Source organism: Schistocerca cancellata, chromosome 4 (genome assembly GCF_023864275.1).
Source record: "Schistocerca cancellata isolate TAMUIC-IGC-003103 chromosome 4, iqSchCanc2.1, whole genome shotgun sequence".
Classification (NCBI taxonomy): domain Eukaryota; kingdom Metazoa; phylum Arthropoda; class Insecta; order Orthoptera; family Acrididae; genus Schistocerca; species Schistocerca cancellata.
The window spans coordinates 837,757,541-837,779,394 of record NC_064629.1 but is presented as its reverse complement, the minus strand read 5'-3'; the positions used below and the strand labels follow the sequence as shown (position 1 = coordinate 837,779,394).

The 21,854-nt window shown below is 46.2% G+C and overlaps 1 protein-coding gene and 1 non-coding gene across 2 annotated transcripts in view; both read right to left on the bottom strand.

Moving 5' to 3' along the window:
- LOC126184926 (transcriptional activator protein Pur-beta) overlaps positions 1-21,854 on the bottom strand; it is a 345,282-nt gene that overhangs the window by 308,008 nt on the left and 15,420 nt on the right. The window lies entirely within an intron of this gene.
- On the bottom strand, positions 11,066-11,139 carry Trnat-ugu (transfer RNA threonine (anticodon UGU)). The gene has a single exon. It is a non-coding gene; the product is annotated as a tRNA-Thr (tRNA).

Here is a 21,854-nt window from a genome sequence, read left to right as displayed (position 1 = left end):
GCATTTCATTTTCTTACAATAGTAAACGGCCCTTGTCCCCAAGACCTCCAGCCAAAAGGACGGACATACAAAAACAACATAAGCAAAGGTAGATGTTAAAGTAACAGGCCTCAGAGTAGGATACACAGTCTAAGAGTTTTGAATTCCTGAATATCCTTTCCTCCTTATAGATCAGGCAATCCAGGGAGTGAGGAGAATGAAGGATGAAACAGTTCATGCACTTTGGTGGTGGGGTGCATGGACTTCCCACATGGAGAGGGCGGCTGCAGTCACCACAAATAGGATTTGTCTCACCTTCCGTATTTCTGGATTTCCAGAAGGCTTTTGATGTTGTACCACACAAACAGCTTACAGTGAAATTGCAGATTTATGGAATATCGTCTCAGTTATGTGACTGGACTTGTGACTTCCTGTCAGAGAGGTCACAGTTTGCAGTAATTGACAGAAAGTCATCGAGTAAAACAGAAGTTATTTCTAGCATTCCCCAAGGTAGTGTTATAGGCCCTTTGCTATTCTTTATCTATATAAACGATTTGGGAGACAATCTGAGCAGCCGTCTTAGGTTGTTTGCAGATGGCACTGTTGTTTATCAACTAATAAAGTCACCAGAAGATCCAAACAAATTGCAAAACGATTTAGAAAAGATATCTGAATCGAGCAAACATTGGCAGTTGACCCTACATGATGAAAAGTGTGAGGTCATCCACATAAGTGCTAAAAGGAATCCGTTAAACTTTAGTTATCCGTCAAATATAAAGGCCGTAAATACAACTAAATACCTAGGGATTAAAATTATGAACAACGTAAATTGGAAGGGACACACAGAAAATGTTGTGAGGAAGGCTAACCAAAGACTGCGTTTTATTGGCAGGACACTAAGAAAATGTAACAGACCTACTAAGGAGTCTGCCTACACTACGCTTGTCCGTCCTTTAGAATACTACTGCGCGGCAAGGGATCCTTACCAGATAGGACTGAAAGAGTACATCGAAAAAGCTCAAAGAAGGGCAGCACGTTTTGCATTTTTCATTGTGACAGAATCTTCTCACAAATTTCCAATCACCAACTTTCTCCTCCAAATGTAAAAATATTTTGTTGACACTGACCTACAAAGCGATAACAATCACAATGTTAAAATAAGGGAAATCAGAGCTCATATGGAAAGACATAGGTGTTCATACTTTCTGCGCGCTGTACGAGATTGGAATAATAGAGAATTATGAAGGTGGTTCAATGAACCCTCTGCCAGGCACTTAAATGTGATTTGCAGAGTATCCATGCAGATGTTGAAGTAGATGTAGACTGCGAAGACACATGATCAAAATGGAGACATTGGGAACAGCGAATGGGAGGTGGGATATAGGGCTTTATGTCGTAACGGTAATGGTAACTTAAGACTTTTCCCAGAATGGTATTCCCCTCAAAAGCCAGGATGAAAGTGCCAGAATCAATGTGATAATCCTTAGGATCTCTCTGGACTCATCGTACGAAATGAACACTGCACTGTTAGTACTGAGTTCCTTGTCAAGTTGGAGGAGGAGGTCCCTACGGAAAATAATGCCTTGAGTCATATTTAACGACTGGTGGTCAGTAATGCTCACTGGGATGAGAGCTGTTTGGTAGCACCAAAAGTCTCCCCTTCTGTTGTGGCACCAAAAGTTTCCCCTTCCGTCCTGGAATGAACCAAGTAATGGGGAAAAGGGTTTTGTCCCAAGCCAGCAGGCCCTGCCCTCCTCCCACTGTGACGGTCAAGGAGAGAAAAGTCAAGAAAGCAAAAGTACGAGCAGAGAGAGAACTGTTCCTGCCTGAGGAGACGACTGCAAAAGAGCAGCCAGAAGTATGGAGTTTAGCACACTTCATTGTCACAGCATCTGCCCTGCCAGTGGCTCACCCCATGGGTACCACCCAGAGACAGCAAGGGCCATCTGGCATGATGGCCACTGCCGGGAGTTCCGATGCCCCAAAGAGATGAGCAACCACTCCTAGGCATATACACGAGGCAGTGACATCTCAGGAACCAGTGATGTGATCCCTGTGCTGTCAGTGGGGCCAGCCAGATGGGTACATAACAGACCCACCGCATGGACTGGCAACACAGACCGGTGATCTAGCAGAGGTGGACAGGGAGGTGAGGGAACAGCTACAGCGGGGAAGGACAGGAGGGAGAGGAACACACCCTGAGACACTAGGGAGGGAGTTCTTACCCAAATGGCTCATACAACAGAAGCAGAATTTAGAAAGGGGGATCAAACCCCAATGGGGACCACGGGAAGAAAGGGAGAGTGGAAAAACAAGATGGAAACACCATGGGAGAAGGGGGGGGGGGGAAGAGGAGAAGGAGTTAGAATGGGAAGAAGTGGATATTGGGAAAAGAAGGGAATGCAGCCCAGGAGAGAAGAAAGGCTGCAATACATTGGGACCCCGTGTGCGCCACACATGCATCCACAAAGGAGATTTGAGATCCTTGGCAGGTGTACGATGGTGTGGATGAGAAGAGAAGGGATACGGTTAACTGTTTGAGGGTACAGATGAGGAGAGAAGGATTAGAGAAGATTATTGGAGGGTATGGATGAGAAGGAAAGGAAGACTGTTGGTTGGGAAGAAAGGAAGATTACTGAATAACAATGATGATGCACTAATGGATCTGAAAAGCTTGCTGGATAGGAGGTATGAAAAAAAGTTGATTGGACAAGGGTGACGGGCAGTAAGGATTAGGAGATATGAGGTGGGGCTGAGGAAGTGTTATTATGAATGGTATGTATGAGGAAAGCAATGGCTATCCTGATGGAAGGAAGTAGATTGGGTTGCAAAAATTACATACACCTGTGAGATCGTGTCTTTTTCTGAATTTAATGTGCTATTTTAGCTATAATTGTTTATCAGAATTTGTATGTTGAGTCACTTAGACCAAGATATATAGAAAATTTTATCCAGGAGATATCTAAGACCCCATTAGGGGTCTGTTGTGTTGCCATGTGTGTTATTGAAACATCTAAGGAACCCATATGGATGATTGTTATTTTTTCAGCTCCCAGCATTTCTATTTTGTCCCAGATGACATGACATGTGAAGTAATGAATACACTACATGAACTAAATACTGATATAACCAAACGAAAGTTAGCAATCACTTGACAGTTTTAGAAAGCTTATTGGAAAGTTGTGGTAAAAGTGAACATACAATATCCAAATAATTAAAATCAATTTATGTTGTAATAATATAGTGAAATGATGGATGAAACTATTAGAAACAGTTGTTCATAAAAATGAAAGGTGTATAATCTGTATTTATCAGTGGGATGTCTGCTGTGGATGCCAATGAAAGGAAGGAAGGTTGATTAGAGCATCATGTCCCTTCAAAATTGAAACTGAGGTAAGGAACCAATTCAGCATATGTCTGAAAGGATTTTGGGAAACCATGATTATTATGTATGTGAATCAAGCATTTTAACCAATGCAGTAGATTTCATGTATTGAGATGAACTGAGACACTTTTCTCTAAGAACAACTGAAAGATTCTTCAACAGTTATTGTGCTCTTGGCCTTCTGTAATGATACAGAAAACAATATTCATTTTAATTAGATGAAAACAGTAAATCTACAATCTCTCCAACAGAAATAAATCAATGACTAAGCTAACAGCACCACATGAAGTTGCATATATTTTACTAATGGAATTATTAAAAAAGGACCATTGCCTTAGACACAAATCTGGCAGTTACCTGAAGCAGATCTGTTGATTAGGTGCAACATGTCTTGCTGGAAATCACAGACATGGTCTGAATTTGGTGGAATCCTAGACTTGAAATACCACTCCCACCCAGCAAATTTTGTTCTGAAGATCTGAAGTATCTGTGAGACCGGTAGGCAGCTGTGCTGTACGTCTGTCACTTCATGATAGAGTAATATGACACTGTAGGTTAAAAAAAACCGTCACTTAAGTATAATCTTCACAACACATTCCAATGGCCTGCTGTATTGTCAAGACATTTCTAATTGCTCATTTCATACTACTAAAGAAAGTTTATGTAACTGCACTATATATGAATAGTGAATCTACGAATGAGTATAGTAATTTTACACACAATTCATCTGCAAATACGTTGCAGCTACTAAATGAACATAATGCTGCATTGGAACCTTGGGCAAAAATGCATTCTTCAATGCAGCTCTGTCTGCAAATCCAGCTACAAATACAAGTCAATAACTCAATATTCTCCTAACAAGTTTTCTTTTTCTTTTTTTCAAAGAGAATACTTTGAACAATCCCCTCCATCACACACATTCTAAGTTTTATTCTATTGTCTACAAATCTAATGTGTGTGTGTGTGTGTGTGTGTGTGTGTGTGTGTGTGTGTGTGTGTGTGATGGGATTTGCCTCTATGGGACATATAAAATTCAACCACTAATAGAATTTAAAATAAAACCACAGATTACAGTACCTGACAGTTCACGCTGTGATAACAAAACACACAACACCTATCAATAGTGGTATTGGTAACAATTAGAGAGACATCCAACGTCTTCAGGTTTCACCAGATATGAATGTAAAAGAGATATGTACTGACTTACTTAAGCTATTGCAAATCATTTTCAAGAATAGTTTTTTTCCTCCCCATTGCTGGCACACCACTTTGTCTCCATTCATATCATCATACAGTGGTCAAAATAAATGTTGAATATTGTTTTATTTTCAAAACTGGGTGTAACAGGAAACAAAACTGATTCTGTTCTCACAGGTACAGCCCTAAGAAATCGTGAATAAGGAGAAAAATATATTTACACTTGGAAAAAAAGAACTTACAGAAAATTCCACTGCAAACACTATAGCTGCTTCTTACTGTAATCTTGCATAACACATTGGTTGTGAACCAACTGGTCCTCCTTGTAATTTGAGACCCTTCTGAATGTAGCTAGCATACTCTTTGCCAAGTCGCCCAGATAAGCCTGTGGGATATTGCTCAATTCCTCCACAGGACTCTCTATGATGCCCTGTGGTCTCTGATGGACAATTGTAAACTGCTTATTTTAGTATGGCCCATGCATTCTCAATGCAGTTGAAGTCTGGAGAACACAGGGGCCTTTTCATCTGACTGACTGTGCTCCACTAGGAAGGTGCTCACAAAATTGTGACGATGGGGGCGTGCATTGTTGTCCACTAGCTTGAATCCCATTCCAATATGTTCACCAATGGAGCCACAATACATGCAAGGATGTCATCCTGATACTTCACACCAATCACCCTCCTCTGCAATGGTGCAAGGGGTGCCCTGCAGCCATACATGATTCCACCCCAAAACATTATTGACAAGGATGGAGGTCTAAAATACAGTAAGAGTGTAAAAGATGTACTCGTTGCTTCCACACACGAATGTTAGTATTGTCAGTGTGGAGAATGTTACTGGTCTCCTCAGAAAAGTGTGTTGTGTCCCACTGATACCTAGTCCACAAAGAGTGATCTCATGCCCCTGCGACACAACTCCCTCACCAAACCCAATTTACAGGAGTCTTGAAAGGTCTCTTGGCACATAATACCTACTCATGGAGTCTCTTTCGTTTTGTTTGTGTTGAGACCTGCACTCCTGCAGCAGTTTGAAACTGCCACCATAGGCATGTAGCATTGTGTTGACAGTTTCTGCTTCGTTTTACACGCAGATATTGGTCATGCACATCTGTTGTTTTTCCTTCCACAGACACTTGTGTGATGATGGTCAACTGATTCTGTAACTAGAAACTTGTAGATTCTAAAGACATCATTTTGACTCAAAGTGACATTTGGTGTGACACCTACCTGTCTCATTTCTTGCTCATGTAGAGCGGCTATAAGGAGCCTGTAATTCTATGTTATTGTTCGAGCCATCCCAAAGCAAGACAACTCTCATAATGACACACAGCACAAGTACTGCAATGTTTGCAGGTGACACAGCTGCCACAGACTGCAAATACCATTCCCTCAGGGTAGAAACATGGGCTGTCTCGACTATAAGAAACCAGTGTATTGATATCAGCCGGCCGGAGTGGCCGAGCGGTTCTAGGCGCTACAGTCTGGAACCGTGCAACCGTTACGGTCGCAGGTTCAAATCCTGCCTTGGGCATGGGTGTGTGTGATGTCCTTAGGTTAGTTAGGTTTAAGTAGTTCTAAGTTTTAGGGGACTGATAACCTCAGAAGTTAAAAGTCCCATAGTGCTCAAAGACATTTGAAACATTTTTATCTATATCATAACTTTTTCTGGATCACAACATTCAGTATTAAAGTTTTGACAATGTGCAACATTTATTTTAAACACTATATGATTTTTAACCCTGTAGGATACAAGCAACAATTGCTCATTCAGTGTGTCACGTGGCACAAGGTGGGCCCAGGGCCCACTAATAAAAAGATAGTCCCTCATATGGCTCCAAGGATATAGTCGAAAACTTAATATAGACCCTATAAGCTCAAGGACGGGGGGAGGGGGCAGTCACCATCTGGAAAATGACTACCTGTCTTGCCCTATACCCCTCCCCCCCCCCCCATACATCCAAACCTGTACTATTATTAACAACTATTTTGCCATCAAACAAACACTGCCCCTTACAATGACACTTGGGAAAGCCACTTAAAACATTGTAACTATTATTTCAAATATTATTTTGAATGTAAAACAAGAAACCATGGTGTGTTTAACACCTAAAAAGAAAATAGGCAACTTTAGTCAGTATTACACCTTCTTAAATTAAGTAAAAGCACATGCTGAAATATCAACTGGACCAAAAATCTTGGTAAAGTCATACCTCTGTGGTTATGGTGTGATTCACAGTTTACCATTTTTATACTTGTCATTTATTTTTAACAATATTAGTGTGCATTTTCATGCAGTACTGAAAGCCACAATAAACAGAAAATAGGGTCTTGGAATTTTTATGACTTTGCTACTAACCACTATACACCATCCTGCTATGAAGCCAAACCAAATATTCAATGTTAATTAAAACACTATATCTTGTCACAACACACTAAGCAATTTTAGCTCAAGGAACAGGCATCAATGAGGCTAGGTGAGATTCAAGGGATCCCTGGGTGAATAAGTAGTCTCAAGTGCAGAACCACTATGACATGTGAAGGACTGTCGCAACATCCTTTCACGATAATGAGGTTCTTGTGGGTCTCTCTAGATTTCATATTGTGTTTAATATGTGTAGTTAGACTATTAGAATAATTTTCACTGGAGATGCATTTTGAAGCTTACAAATTGGTGAGCCATATGACTGATTAAACAAGCTCACTGCAGAATGTGAGAGCAATACAGGATAACACTGTACTGGAGAGTTATTCTACAATTATTGCACATACATGAAGGATTATTTGACACTGTCTATAAGGCAGAAACAGGATACTGCCTGCAAAGGTGACCTGCCTTCTCTTTTTACATCGACAGTCCACAAGTCACCTGGAGCTATCTGAACCCTGTTCCTTTTGGAAATGGCGAAATCCCATGGAGATGAAAGGGCACTTAAGACTGTACTTACACTGTGACAATGAGACTTACCTTGTCTTTTTGAACTCAGCAAAATTTCACAGTAGTTTAGAAATGCTTTAACTCTGGATTGTACACAAAGAAGAAAAATCACTGGTGGTACACTAGTTCAATGATTCTTGATTTCTACATACACCATCTGATCAGAAGTATTTAGTCACTCCCATGTAATGTGGAACTGATTATTAGATGTTATGAGAGGCAGACCCACGACATATAAAAGGAGGTGGGAAATAGTCGTCAGTCGAGGAGTAGTAACAGGTAACAGCAAAATGGGTCAGTAAGAAGCACTCACTTGACTTCAAATGGGGACTAGTCACTGGATGTCACCTGACTAACAAATACATCAGATACATTTCAACCATTTTAACGATGCCCACGTTGACTGCTGGTGATGTGATTCTGAAGTGGAACCCCAGAGCAATAACCACACCTAAACCATGGACAGGCAAACATCATGCACAATGCACAGGAAACATCAAGCTCCGAGACCAGACAGACCTCATGGATGGGGATCATTGAACATTTTTGCATTGCGAAGGGTGGTTGTAAGGAATTTAAAATAGCATGAAATCAGTGGAAGGAATTACTCCTGGATTCCAAAGTACTATTAGCAGTCCACCTAGCACAATGACTGTGCGCAAGGGGATAAATACGATAGGGTACCAAGGTCGATTAGCTCCTCATCCTTCACACATTTCTATACTTAGTACAAAGTAACAGTTGGGGTGGTGTAAAGAGTAATGCCACTAGACAGTGGATGACTGGAAATGAGTGATTTCGAGTGATGAAATCATGCCATACTCTGTGGTATCCAATAGAAGGGTTTGGGTTTCGCGAATTCCTGGAGAATGTTACCTGCTGTCATGCCTAGTGCCAACAGTGAAGGTGGTGATGTTATGGTGTGTAAGAGTTCTGGCTTTGCAGCCATCATATTCAGGTGCAAGAAGCTCTATTTAGAGTAGTTGAGAAGGCAGCAGTGGCAAGTTGACATACTGTCCTGTGAGGTACCGATGACAGGTGGTTTGACCGGTATGGGTATCATAAGAAAGACCGCCTAAATTGTGGTCCTTCTCCATTATTAGCTGCTGCATTCGGAAGTTGGGCGCCAAAGTGATAATTTTATGTTGTTCATATTAGACAAGCTAAACAGTGCATTCACTAGTGTTTCAAATTAACCCTTAACTACTATCGACCGTCTCTCAGACCGCTACTAATTTGTGTGTTAAGTAATTTCTCACACCAGTGCAAAGCCAAATGGACTCTTCCACTAACCTTCCTATTGGCTGTCAAGCTACACGTGCCAGCATTCTTGCATTGTTGCTGCTCTTTGTTTCGTAATTATTAGCCTTGAGAGGTCTCACAGACGTACCATAGTGTTTGCGTGCCGCGTTTTTATTGCATGCTACTGTTTCTCCATAGCGGGGAAAGCTGGGCCTTCAGTGCAACGTGTGTTATGTGAGACAGGTGTCTTCACTTGCAAGATGAGCCTCAGACACTGAAAGAAGAATTCGAAAATCGAAAAACGTGCACCTTTTGCCCTCCTTGTCTGGAGAGGAAAACAAGGTATCCACATCAACAGCGTGGTGTTCAGATTTGTTTGGAGTGTTCCAGGAAGGGCTGCGTGAAGTGTTTGCAGGTGGAAATTGGCTAAAGTATGATTCAGTGGCGCATGAGAAGTAAAATAGTGGCAAAGTTTCTCCATTCATAGACTTATGGACTGAAATATTCGCTCTACATTGCAAAGTGAGTCGTAAACTGAAAGCTGATTTCGCACACAATTTATCTTAAGTCATGCCAGATTTTTCCACCTAGTTATATTGCCAATTTGTAATATAATGCCTCTGATGAAAATCTAAGTGTGAGTAGAGAGCTAACTATTTGCTGCTATTTTCGTAACTCAGAAAATAAAAATATACTCCAGATTTCGCTTTGTTTTAATTGTCGAAGTGTTTAAAATACCGCAGTGTTTAAAAAAATCAAATTTCTACAAAAGTCACCTCTAAGAAGTGTAATGAATGACTGCAAGTCAAGAAACTACATATTCAGCAAAATTCTGGTTTGATATATAAAATAGAAAAATGCGGTCTGTGAGACCCCTCCACACTAATTGTGTTCCTGTGAATGACCATAGTAGTTAAGGGTTAAAACATCTCTCAATAGCGTGAGTTCATTCCATTATTTCACAAGTATTAATTCGCGGCCTACGTGCTGTTTTCTGCGCAAATGACAACCACTGTAGGAGACCGCAGGTTGGTAAACATTTATTAGAACTTATGCATTCCACTCAGGGCGGTGGAGGCCCATAGGCACCTCGCGTATACTGCAATCTTCGTACAAATGAGATCAGTAACACGTCATCTGTGGTAACACAGAGGAGGTACGAAGGAAATTTTCGAGAGAAAGGGGTTGATAACATGCACGTATATATTATCCCCCCCCCCACCTGCCTCTCTTTTTTAACTTGCGTAGACGCCATCCCTGGTGGGGAAATCACTTAAGTTGAAGTGCTTTGGAATTATGAGGCTAGATTTTATTAGCGAGAACTGTGGACTATAACCGACCAGCGAACTGTGTAAAAACTGTGATACGTGTGAACTGTAAATTACATGAGAGCTGCATAAGAACTGTTATACTTAGGCTTGGAATTGTGTTTGTGCTGTTTTTGAACTTTTGTTGAAGTGTAATAACTGATGCTGCAAAATCAAGTTTTTTTGTGATCGTGAAAGTAGTATCGGTAAAAAGTAGGAAAGGGAAGTGCAAAGAGAATAAAAGTTAACGTTTTCTGCGCCGTTCACAGGTTTACGTTAAAATTCTTCACTTCAAGACTGTTAATGCTACGAGACGGCGCCGAGTGCGGAGCAGCGTCATGCAGCCACCGACAACAGGTGCGGCGGTGGCGGCGGCAAGCAGCGGCCGGCGCAGTTAGCAGTACAGGTCGCGTTTGAAGTGCCAGCTTCAGCACAACCCGACAGCAGCGGCAATACACCGAGGAAGAAACGTAGTGTAAGTGTTGCGCTTAAATACATAATAGTCTAAGATTTGTAATAGGAACAACAGTATTAGTATAATGTCTGGGGAAAGCAAGGAAGTCAGTTGACACTTTGCCAACTCAGGATGGTGATCAGGAAATAACGTGTATGCTGAAATTAATTTTGCAAGAACAAAAGCAGCACAAAAAGAATGTACGGAGGTATTAAGAAAAACTCAACACATACAAGGGGTTAAAAGAAGTCAATGTAGCAATAGCTCAAATTAACGGTAAGTCCAATGCTTTGAAACGAAAGTATACAAATCTTGAAGATAAAATCGAGGCATGTAGCGGGAAAAAATATTATGAAACAAAAGAATTTGCTAAAAAAATTGGAAGTTTGTAAGGAAACAGAGCAAAAAGTGCTTCCTGAGATGCAAGACAAAACAGTTAATCAAATTAAACAAAAAGTAGAAATTTGGTGTGAACAAGAAATAAAGAAGGGTATTACAATGAAATGAACACCTTTAGCTGCTTACAGGCGTTGACATACGTCAACGGGGACAGATGAAAATGTGTGCCCCGACCGGGACTCGAACCCGGGATCTCCTGCTTACATGGCAGACGCTCTATCCGTCTGAGCCACCGAGGACACAGAGGACAGTGCGACTGCAGGGATTTATTTATCTCTGGCACGCCTCCCGCGAAACTCACATTCTCAACGTATTGTCCCGCACTACATTCGTAGTGCCCCCGCTCATTATACTCATTACTCGCGGCGTGTTACCGATTCCCGTAAGAGTTCGGGCACTGTTTGTGCATTCGCACAGAAGAAGAAGATGGTCAAGTGGCCGGTGAGCCTTAACTATATATACAGGGTGTTACAAAAAGGTACGGCCAAACTTTCAGGAAACGTTCCTCACACACAAAGAAAGAAAATATGTTATGTGGACATGTGTCCGGAAACGCTTACTTTCCATGTTAGAGCTCATTTTATTACTTCTCTTCAAATCACATTAATCATGGAATGGAAACACACAGCAACAGAACGTACCAGCGTGACTTCAAACACTTTGTTACAGGAAATGTTCTAAATATCCTCCGTTAGCGAAGATACATGCATCCACCCTCCGTCGCATGGAATCCCTGATGCGCGGATGCAGCCCTGGAGAATGGCGTATTGTATCACAGCCGTCCACAATAGGAGCACGAAGAGTCTCTACATTTGGTACCGGGGTTCGCAGACAAGAGCTTTCAAATGCTCCCATAAATGAAAGTCAAGAGGGTTGAGGTCAGGAGAGCATGGAGGCCAAAGAATTGGTCCGCCTCTACCAATCCATCGGTCACCGAATCTGTTGTTGAGAAGCGTACGAACACTTCGACTGAAATGTGCAGGAGCTCCATCGTGCATGAACCACATGTTGTGTCGTAAAGGCATATGTTGTAGCAGCACAGGTAGAATATCCCGTATGAAATCATGATAACGTGCTCCATTGAGCGTAGGTGGAAGAACAGGGGGCCCAATCAAGACATCACCAACAATGCCTGCCCAAACGTTCACAGAAAATCTGTGTTGATGACGTTATTGCACAATTGCGTGCGGATTCTCGTCAGCCCACACATGTTGATTGTGAAAATATACAATTTGATCACATTGGAATGAAGCCTCATCAGTAAAGAGAACATTTGCACTGAAATAAGGATTGACACATTGTTGGATGAACCATTCGCAGAAGTGTACCCGTGGAGGCCAATCAGCTGCTGATAGTGCCTGCACACGCTGTACATGGTACGGAAACAACTGGTTCTCCTGTAGCACTTTCCATACAGTGACGTGGTCAACGTTACCTTGTACAGCAGCAACTTCTCTGACGCTGACATTAGGGTTATCGTCAACTGCACGAAGAATTGCCTCGTCCATTGCAGGTGTCCTCGTCGTTCTAGGCCTTCCCCAGTCGCGAGTCATAGGCTGGAATGTTCCGTGCTCCCTAAGACGCCGATCAATTGCTTCGAACGTCTTCCTGTCGGGACACCTTTGTTCTGGAAATCAGTCTCTATACAAACGTACCGCACCACGGCTATTGCCCCGTGCTAATCCATACATCAAATGGGCATCTGCCAACTCCGCATTTGTAAACATTGCACTGACTGCAAAACCACGTTCGTGATGAACACTAACCTGTTGATGCTACGTACTGATGTGCTTGATGCTAGTACTGTAGAGCAATGAGTCTCATGTCAACACAAGCACCGAAGTCAACATTACCTTCCTTCAATTGGGCCTTCCGGACACATGTCCACGTAACATCTTTTCTTTATTTGTGTGTGAGGAATGTTTCCTGAAAGTTTGGCCGTACCTTTTTGTAACACCCTGTATAAAGAAGGGTATTGTTCACGTAAGCGACGTAGGAAATTAAGCTAATGCTTTTAAATTCGATCAATTTTCTAGTAAGGGAACTATACACCCACTAGCATTCATTAGACATCATTCCTGAAAACATGACAGAACAATAAAAAATCGAATTCGTGGCCAGTAAGTTAGAAGGAGAAGCAATATCACAGGCGACAAGGGTCAGTAACACATTTAAAGCATATAAAGAATTTGTTCAAGCATTCTTGAATCAATAGTGGTTTGGCTGCACTCAAAACGGAGCAGGAGGTGAAATATTTCTGGACAAAAATTTTGATGATGGAAAAGTCATTACACCACAAACGGATAGGAGTAAGGTACTAAAAGGCCCCGTACCAAAGTTCACTGGCGTCAGATAGTAATAAACATGGACTTGACAGCCAGCTTCTGTCGAAAGCCGCTAGCAAAAAATGGTCAAATGTATCCAGTATTCGTTTATGGGAGACAGAGCTATCAGTTCAGTTCGACAAAGCATCATATGGGGGTAGATTACGTGGTTGAATCTGAGAAAGTTTTGAATTAAGTGCCTCTTCCTACCACGGAAATACCGTCACAAAAATTATTAGATGAAATGTCAATCAGCGACATGAAAAAAAAAATAATGTTATGAATACGAATCACAGGGGACAATAACATTCTTTGTATTGCTAGATAATTGACGATTGCGAGGTGCCTGTGTTAGCTGACAGCATACTTCATTTTCTTTTCTTGCTGTTAGTTCTTCCCCTCCTTTCATTCAGATTTTTTTTTTTAACATTCTTCACTATCAAGATTAAGACGAGCAAATTTTCTTACACTGAATGTGGCAACAAAGAAACAAGCTATGACACAAACAAAGTAACCCAGCAGAATAAACATCTGCATACCACGGATTAAAAAAAAAAAAAAAAAGACATTTACTGGAGTTATGTGGGCAGGTCCAAGCATACAAAGTATAGGATTACAGACACACCAGCAAGAGAACACGGTACACAGTTACAACAAGACACCAGGACCATATTAAAGTACAAAAAACAACATATTATAAAGTTTGTAGTGGAACAATTTTTAAATGTTTATAACAACGATGCATAAACATTTACGTTTGAAAATATTTTAAGAATAAGAAAACAAGACGAGGGCTATTACACATACAACACAGATGAAATAACGCACAAAAATAAACTGGAAACTGCAAAAGAAGACGACGACACTAAACCTGGTAAGTGAATATGACAACGTACAATAGAAGCAATTCTGGTGACAAAAATAATGGAAATAATTAAATGATTTACAGATTGTGTCAAAACAGACATATCGTTCATCTAAAGTATGAATTGAAATGGTGAAGTGGTTTCTGCTGTTATGAATTATGATACATTGCTAGGCTAGGAATAGTCCTGCCAAAGAGGTTTATGATAAAAGGAGAAGTGTGGTTGCTAGGCGACAGTGTAGAACAAGGGAGTAATTTTGTCGACATAAGACAACACTAAAATGGAATCTCATAAAAGACATAAATATAGTAAATAAGGTTTAAATAGAACGCCACGTAATATGAAGTACGGAGAGTAAAAACACACACTGGTTTTAAATACGAAAGGAATTTGGTAAAAGGTCTATCTAAGAATAAGGTAATTAGCTCCTACATATTACAAAGTCGCATACTGTTCGTATATGAAAGTCAGTAGAAAATACACGGTCATTACATAAATAGAGTTCCACTATTACTTTTTGTAGCAACAGTGGCACCCAAATGTAGGAGGAATGAAGCAACGATTTGATAAATGTTCTCTCGAGATTTAAAGAGCATAGTAGGTGACGCCGGCTAGCGTCGTGAGTCACTTGCGAAGCAAGTCAGTAGTAACAGATGGTGCGAGCAAGCACAGAGCTCTTAAAGAATGGGAAGGGCAATGTCCCAGTTGTATGTAGCTACAGCTGTGACTAAAACAAAAACATTGGTGAACCACTGTCGTAATACGATGTAAACAGTGGCACTGTTTATAAACACTCAAAATGAAATCAAAACATTACGTATTATGTATTCATATTGTATGAAAACACGTTTATTTAAAATATGTTTAAATTTACAACCAAACTAATTTAAGGCATTTCGTATTGTTTCATGGAATTGTATTGGAGTTGTATGCTGAGGTTGGGAGAAAGTATTGACAGTTGTTGAACTTAACACCATTTTGGAAATTCTGACGTTTCACAACGCAAGACCACATCATGGACAACACAATAATCAGTATGGGTTGCTGTTGTGGGCAGCTTGCGTGTTTTCTGGTAAAAGGTTTGAGTGTAATGTTCTTCCATTTCCACGTACTTGTGAAATATATAGGTGTTTTGTTTATTTTATTTGTAACCATGTGAAGTGGACATTTTAAAGACGCTTCATATGTAAATAAGTGCAGAACGGCAAGGTGCCGACATAATAGGGAGGAAAAGTGTGAAGTGTGATGAATGTTTCATCAAATTGAAAGGCTAGGAATGCGCCAATGGTAACTGCGTAGCAGTGTAACTTCTTGAAAAATATTTGGTTGGACTGAATGGACGCCAATGCGAGGATAGTAGTGTTATACGAGCAGCTCGGTCAGTTTAAAGAACGGCAACGTGCCAAAAGTGAGTAACAAAGTAAATTATTCACAAGGAATATCTTTTTGAATATTATGGACGGCAATACGCCGATAGTAGCTTAACAGCACCTTAAAATATTGGGAATTAAACTTGCCTAGGAGACTGTGGACTGCTATACAGTATTCTAGCAGAAATGAGAGATTGTAAATAATAAAACAATATCAACAACGTAAGGGTGCATAATAATACTACTTTGACGATCTTTACTATAAAAAGAATAATGCAATTAGTATAGAAAGTGTTACTAAGGATTAACGATTTCGGTGTATAAGATTATACACGAATTTACTGAGGGTAACAACTAATTGTTTCTTATCACAAAAGACTTAAGTCTATGATTATATGGGTTGATTAATAATCTGAGAATGAAAAAAATATAAAGCAGATTCAATTTTTGGAAAACAATAAAAAATTTAAAGTGTAGTGGAATGGTATGGCTCTTGAGAGACGATGGCTGAAAAATTTATACAGATTTGAGTAAAAATTTGCTTATTTCCCAAATTGATTGTTGTCTGTGAGAACATCCAAATTTTTTGAAATCTCTGAAGGAGAAGGCTTTCAGCCATCATATTCAGGTACAAGAAGCTCTTTTAGAGCAGTTGAGAAGGCAGCAGTGGCAAGTTGACAAACTGTCCTGTGAGGTACCGATGGCAGGTGGTTTGATCGGTATGGGTATCGTGAGAAAGACCGCCTAAATTGCGATCCTTCTCCGTTATTGGCTGCTGCGTTCGGCAGTTGCGCACCAAAGTGATAAGAAAGTGATAATTTTCTGTTGTTAATATTAGGCAAACTAAACAGCGTTTTTACTAGCGTTTCAAATTAAAACATCTCTCAATAACGTGCGTTCATGGTTATATGGACATGTAGTTGTTAAGAGTGTGATAGTAATTAAGGAAATACGCAATTCATTATTTTGTTGAACAATGGAAATTATTTGTGACTCTAAAGTGGAATGTAATAGTGCGGTTTCTCGTGCTCTGCCAACAAAAAGCGAGTGGCATTCCATATAAACAAACTAATTGGAAATTTACTTATTCACATAATATCAATTCCTCGCTAAAAGTTTCTTACAGCCTCAAGATAACGGATTCACAACCTACGTGCTGTTTTCTGCGCTGGGCACAACTACTGTAGGACACCGCAGGTTGGTGAACATTTATTAGAACTTATGCATTCTACTCAGGGTGGTGGAAGCAAATACTCGCCTCGCGCGTACTGCAATCTAAGGCTAGGCGCAAATTGAGACCCGTATAGCACGTGTGACGTGACACGACACTTCAGCGCGATACGCATGTGTAGCACGAGTCGCGCGGGTGCAGCGCATATTGCGACGCGTACACCATACCTCGCACGCACCGACTGGCGGCGCTCTGCGCTGACAGAACCGAAGCGCGCGCAACCTGTTATCTTTCTCAAACGATTTTACAGAAACTGTTCACTGAAAATATTTGATTTTCGCCTTACTTGTACCGTTATATGTCAGCTTCGTGGCGAAGTGCCCATCATCTCGCTAATGGCCATTCTTATTGTGATGATATTTTAGTAAGACACTACGCAAAACTCAAAAAGTTTGCAATGAAAATTAGGGGTCGCTATGATTTTGCATTTGGTGCGTATTACACCGTAAGTTGCTGCGTATTAAATTTAGCTAACACGCTGAAGTTTTCTTTAGACTAGGGAGGAGGTCTCTATCTGCCTCCGATCTCGAGAAAATGGAACCTATGTAGTGCGCTCACTTCCGATCTCACGCCCGCGAGAATGAAATACTCGCAACATCTCTCATATCTCCTAAACCGCTCGAGACATCGAGGCGAAAGTTCAGCGAATGATAGCACACAAGGAGGAGAGTATTCTGCCAATTCGTAAACACACGGAACTTTATTATTTATGGGGATACAACAGTACTTATACTTCCCGTTTTATTTTTTTCACTCCAGTGGCTGTAATTTTTTAAGAATTATCAACGGCTAGCGAAGCAAGGGTTTCCTAGTATTAAAATAAACATGAAATGTTACTGCATACCGACACTATGACGTTTCACGTAAGCTGTTGAGCTCTGTGATTGCCAATTACTCGTTTAATGAGGCACTTCGTTTCGGAATTCTGTCGCAATAGCTGCTGTGAGATGACTTTGGCTAATTACACAATGACAAAGGAAGTACAATTAAACCTGTCACCAAGAGAAGTGTGGCAGTTACTCATAAATGGTGATGCTTCTTCGAATGAGGAAAGGTTAACCACTAACACAAAAATAGATTTCCAATTCTGTTGGAATTTTGGTGGAATTCTCGTAACTCATCGTATTTTTAACACTGAGCGATGGATTAGAAACTTACCATATGATTTTATTCCTTCTCCTGATCTGAGCACCATTAAAATAATGACGAGCGTTCCTTCAGGCGGAATGATAGGCGCATGCCAGATACTGGCAGGCGGCGCGAGAAACTGTGCCTCAACCACAACGCCGCGCGACCTGGCGCAGGCGCGTCGCGTCCCAGTCGCGTCGCGTCGCAATTTGCGCGGTCCCATTTGAACCTACGATGTTACAAAAACGCGCTGCAGTCCTAAAATTAACTGATCTGTCCAATGTCCGACCTGAACACTATGGAACACCTTTGGGACCAGTTAGAATGTCAACATCACTCCAGAACTAACGTTTAACATCACCTTCTCTGGTTTTGGCTCTTGAGGAAGAAAGGGCTTCCGTTACTCCTCAGACATTCAGACACATCACTGAAAGTGTCCCCTGCAGAATTCAAGCCATGGTAAAGACATAGGGTGAGCACACACTGTAATGTTTGGTGCTTCTGCAGTACTGAAGCTGATCTACAGATAACTTGTTACACATTACACATAGCACTGTTATGCTATTTTTTCTAAACAAACAACAGGAGTGGAATTGTTTGTGGCTCACAAAGAGGAAAGTCTCTATCATCGTAGCTTGAAACTTGTTTTGATGTATCTTGGCTCAGATGAGGGGCTAGGTTTCATTTTGAATTTCCTTACTGCAACACTATTCCACTACTCATTAAGATCATCTACTAAAATAGTAGCCCAGCTGATATAGTATGAGTTGCTCAATACGTGTCTTCTAGAGAAATTTTTTACACCACTGGAGTTTACACAATCATTATTATTCCACCAAAAAAACGTGTAGAATATTTTGTGTTTCAGCCGAAATAAATGTTACCAGTCCTTTTTTGAGTCATTCGCAAATGCAAGTTCACAAACCTCATTTGATGTTAGCACAATACGTATTAAGAAGTTGTGGCCTCAAGAGTAGCAGCCAAAGAGAGGTGAAGGGTGCAGGGGGACTGCGACAGTAGTGAGGAAGGAATTGAAAAGATGGTGAGGAGGGACAGAGAGTGACGGATGTTGGCAGGGAAAAGGGACAGGAAGGGTAGGGAGAGGGAGTGGCAGAGTAGTGACAGATGAAGGGGGGAATGCGGCAGACAGGAGCGACGGGGGCATTCGGGGGCGAGGGGGGCAATGCGGCAGAGGGGAGCGTGGGGGTCAGACGGGAGCAAGGGTGGAAGGAGAAGCGGCAGGCTAGTGCACGTGGGAGGGGGGGTGACGCAGAGGAGGGGGGAGACGCGGGCGGGATGGGGGGAGACGCGGCCGCCGTCGTCGCCGGGCGGGAGGGGGCGGGAGACGCGGCCGCCGTCGTCGCCGGGCGGGAGGGGGCGGGAGGGGGCGGGAGACGCGGCCGCCGGCGTCGCCGGGCGGGAGGGGGCGGGAGACGCGGCCGCCGGCGTCGCCGGGCGGGAGGGGGCGGGAGACGCGGCCGCCGGCGTCGCCGGGCGGGAGGGGGCGGGAGACGCGGCCGCCGGCGTCGCCGGGCGGGAGGGGGCGGGAGGCGCGGCCGCCGGCGTCGCCGGGCGGGAGGGGGCGGGAGACGCGGCCGCCGGCGTCGCCGGGCGGGAGGGGGCGGGAGACGCGGCCGCCGGCGTCGCCGGGCGGGAGGGGGCGGGAGACGCGGCCGCCGGCGTCGCCGGGCGGGAGGGGGGGAGACGCGGCCGCCGGCGTCGGAGGGAGGGAGAGGGGAGGGAGACGCGGCCGCCGGCGTCGTCGGCCGGGAGAGGGGAGGGGAGGGGGAGGGGAGGGAGACGCGGCCGCCGGCGTCGGCGGGAGGGAGAGGGAGACGCGCCCGCCGGCGTCGGAGGGAGGGGGGAGACGCGCCCGCCGGCGTCGGAGGGAGGGGGGAGACGCGCCCGCCGGCGTCGGGGGGAGGGGGGAGACGCGCCCGCCGGCGTCGGGGGGAGGGGGGAGACGCGCCCGCCGGCGTCGGGGGGAGGGGGGAGACGCGCCCGCCGGCGTCGGGGGGAGGGGGGAGACGCGCCCGCCGGCGTCGGGGGGAGGGGGGAGACGCGCCCGCCGGCGTCGGGGGGAGGGGGGAGACGCGCCCGCCGGCGTCGGGGGGAGGGGGAGACGCGCCCGCCGGCGCCGGGGGGAGACGCGCCCGCCGGCGTCGAGGGAGGGGGGCGACGCGGGGGGGGGGCGAGAGGTGGGCGCCGGCGTCGGCGGGCGGGTGGGGGGGGGAACTCGCGGGCGCTGGCGTCGGCGGGCGTGTGGGGGGGGGAAGACGCGGGCGCCGGCGGGCGGGAGGGAGGGGAGACGCCGGCGTCGGCGGGGGGAGGGAGGGGAGAAGCCGGCGTCGGCGGGCGGGAGGGAGGGGAGAAGCCGGCGTCGGCGGGCGGGAGGGGGGGAGACGCCGGCGTCGGTGGGCGGGAGGGGGGGGGCAGACGCGGCCGCCGGTGTCGGCGGTCGGGAGGGGGGGGGGCAGACGCGGCCGCCGGTGTCGGCGGGCGGGAGACGCGGCCGCCGGTGTCGGCGGGCGGGAGACGCGGCCGCCGGTGTCGGCGGGCGGGAGACGCGGCCGCCGGTGTCGGCGGGCGGGAGACGCGGCCGCCGGTGTCGGCGGGCGGGAGACGCGGCCGCCGGTGTCGGCGGGCGGGAGACGCGGCTGCCGGCGTCGGCGGGCGGGAGGACGGGTGACGCGGGGCCGCCGGCGTCGGCTGGCGGGAGGGGGGGGGGTGACGTGGGGCCGCCGGCGTCGGCTGGCGGGAGGGGGGGGGGTGACGTGGGGCCGCCGGCGTCGGCTGGCGGGAGGGGGGGGGTGACGTGGGGCCGCCGGCGTCGGCTGGCGGGAGGGGGGGGGTGACGCGGGACCGCCGGCATTGGAGGTCGGGAGGGGGGGGGTGAAGCGCGGCGCCGGCGTTGGCGTGCGGGAGGAGGGGTTGATGCGGGGCCGCCGGCGTCGGCGGGTGGGAGGGGGGGGAGACGCGGCCGCCGGCTTCGGCGGGCGGGAGGGGGGGGAGACGCGGCCGCCGGCTTCGGCGGGCGGGAGGGGGGGGAGACGCGGCCGCCGGCTTCGGCGGGCGGGAGGGGGGGGAGACGCGGCCGCCGGCTTCGGCGGGCGGGAGGGGGGGGAGACGCGGCCGCCAGCGTCGGCGGGCGGGAGGGGGGGGAGACGCGGCCGCCAGCGTCGGCGGGCGGGAGGGGGTAGACGCGGCCGCCAGCGTCGGCGGGCGGGAGGGGGCAGACGCGGCCGCCAGCGTCGGCGGGCGGGAGGGGGCAGACGCGGCCGCCAGCGTCGGCGGGCGGGAGGGGGCAGACGCGGCCGCCAGCGTCGGCGGGCGGGAGGGGGGAGACGCGGCCGCCAGCGTCGGCGGGCGGGAGGGGGGAGACGGGGCCGCCAGCGTCGGCGGGCGGGAGGGAGGGAGGAGACGCGGCCGCCAGCGTCGGCGGGCGGGAGGGAGGAGACGCGGCCGCCAGCGTCGGCGGGCGGGAGCGGGGAGATGCCTGCGTCGTCGGGCGGGAGAGGGCAGAAGCGGCCGCCGGCGTCGGCGGGCGGGAGGGGGGAGACGCGGCTGCCGGCGCTGGCAGGCGAGCGGGTGCGAGGCGGCAGCCTAGGGGTGGGAGCAATGGCTGCTTGCGTTGAGAGGGGGGTATCGGTACGCAGTCGCGGGCGAGGGGGGGGGGAGTCGGGACCGGTAGATGGAGGAGACCAGAGGGCAGGAGGCGTGACCACCGCCGCCATCCGGTGAGAGGGCAGATGCGAGTGATAGCAGTGTTGGGGGTGTGGGAGAGGAGGCAGGGGACAGCAGTGTTTGTGGGAGAGGGAGGCAGGGGATGGCAGTGTTGGGAGTGGGAGATGTATAGGAGGCAGACGGTCAGACAGTAAGGGCTCAGAAAGCACAGAGGAAGAGGGTAAAGAGGGTGAGAGGCGGCACGGGGAACACAACCAAAGATGACCTACACTCTAGTCTCTCCTTTGTGAAAAAAACAGTTAATGTCACCTGACCTGCTGTTTAGTCATTTATTATTCTGCTGCATTCCCA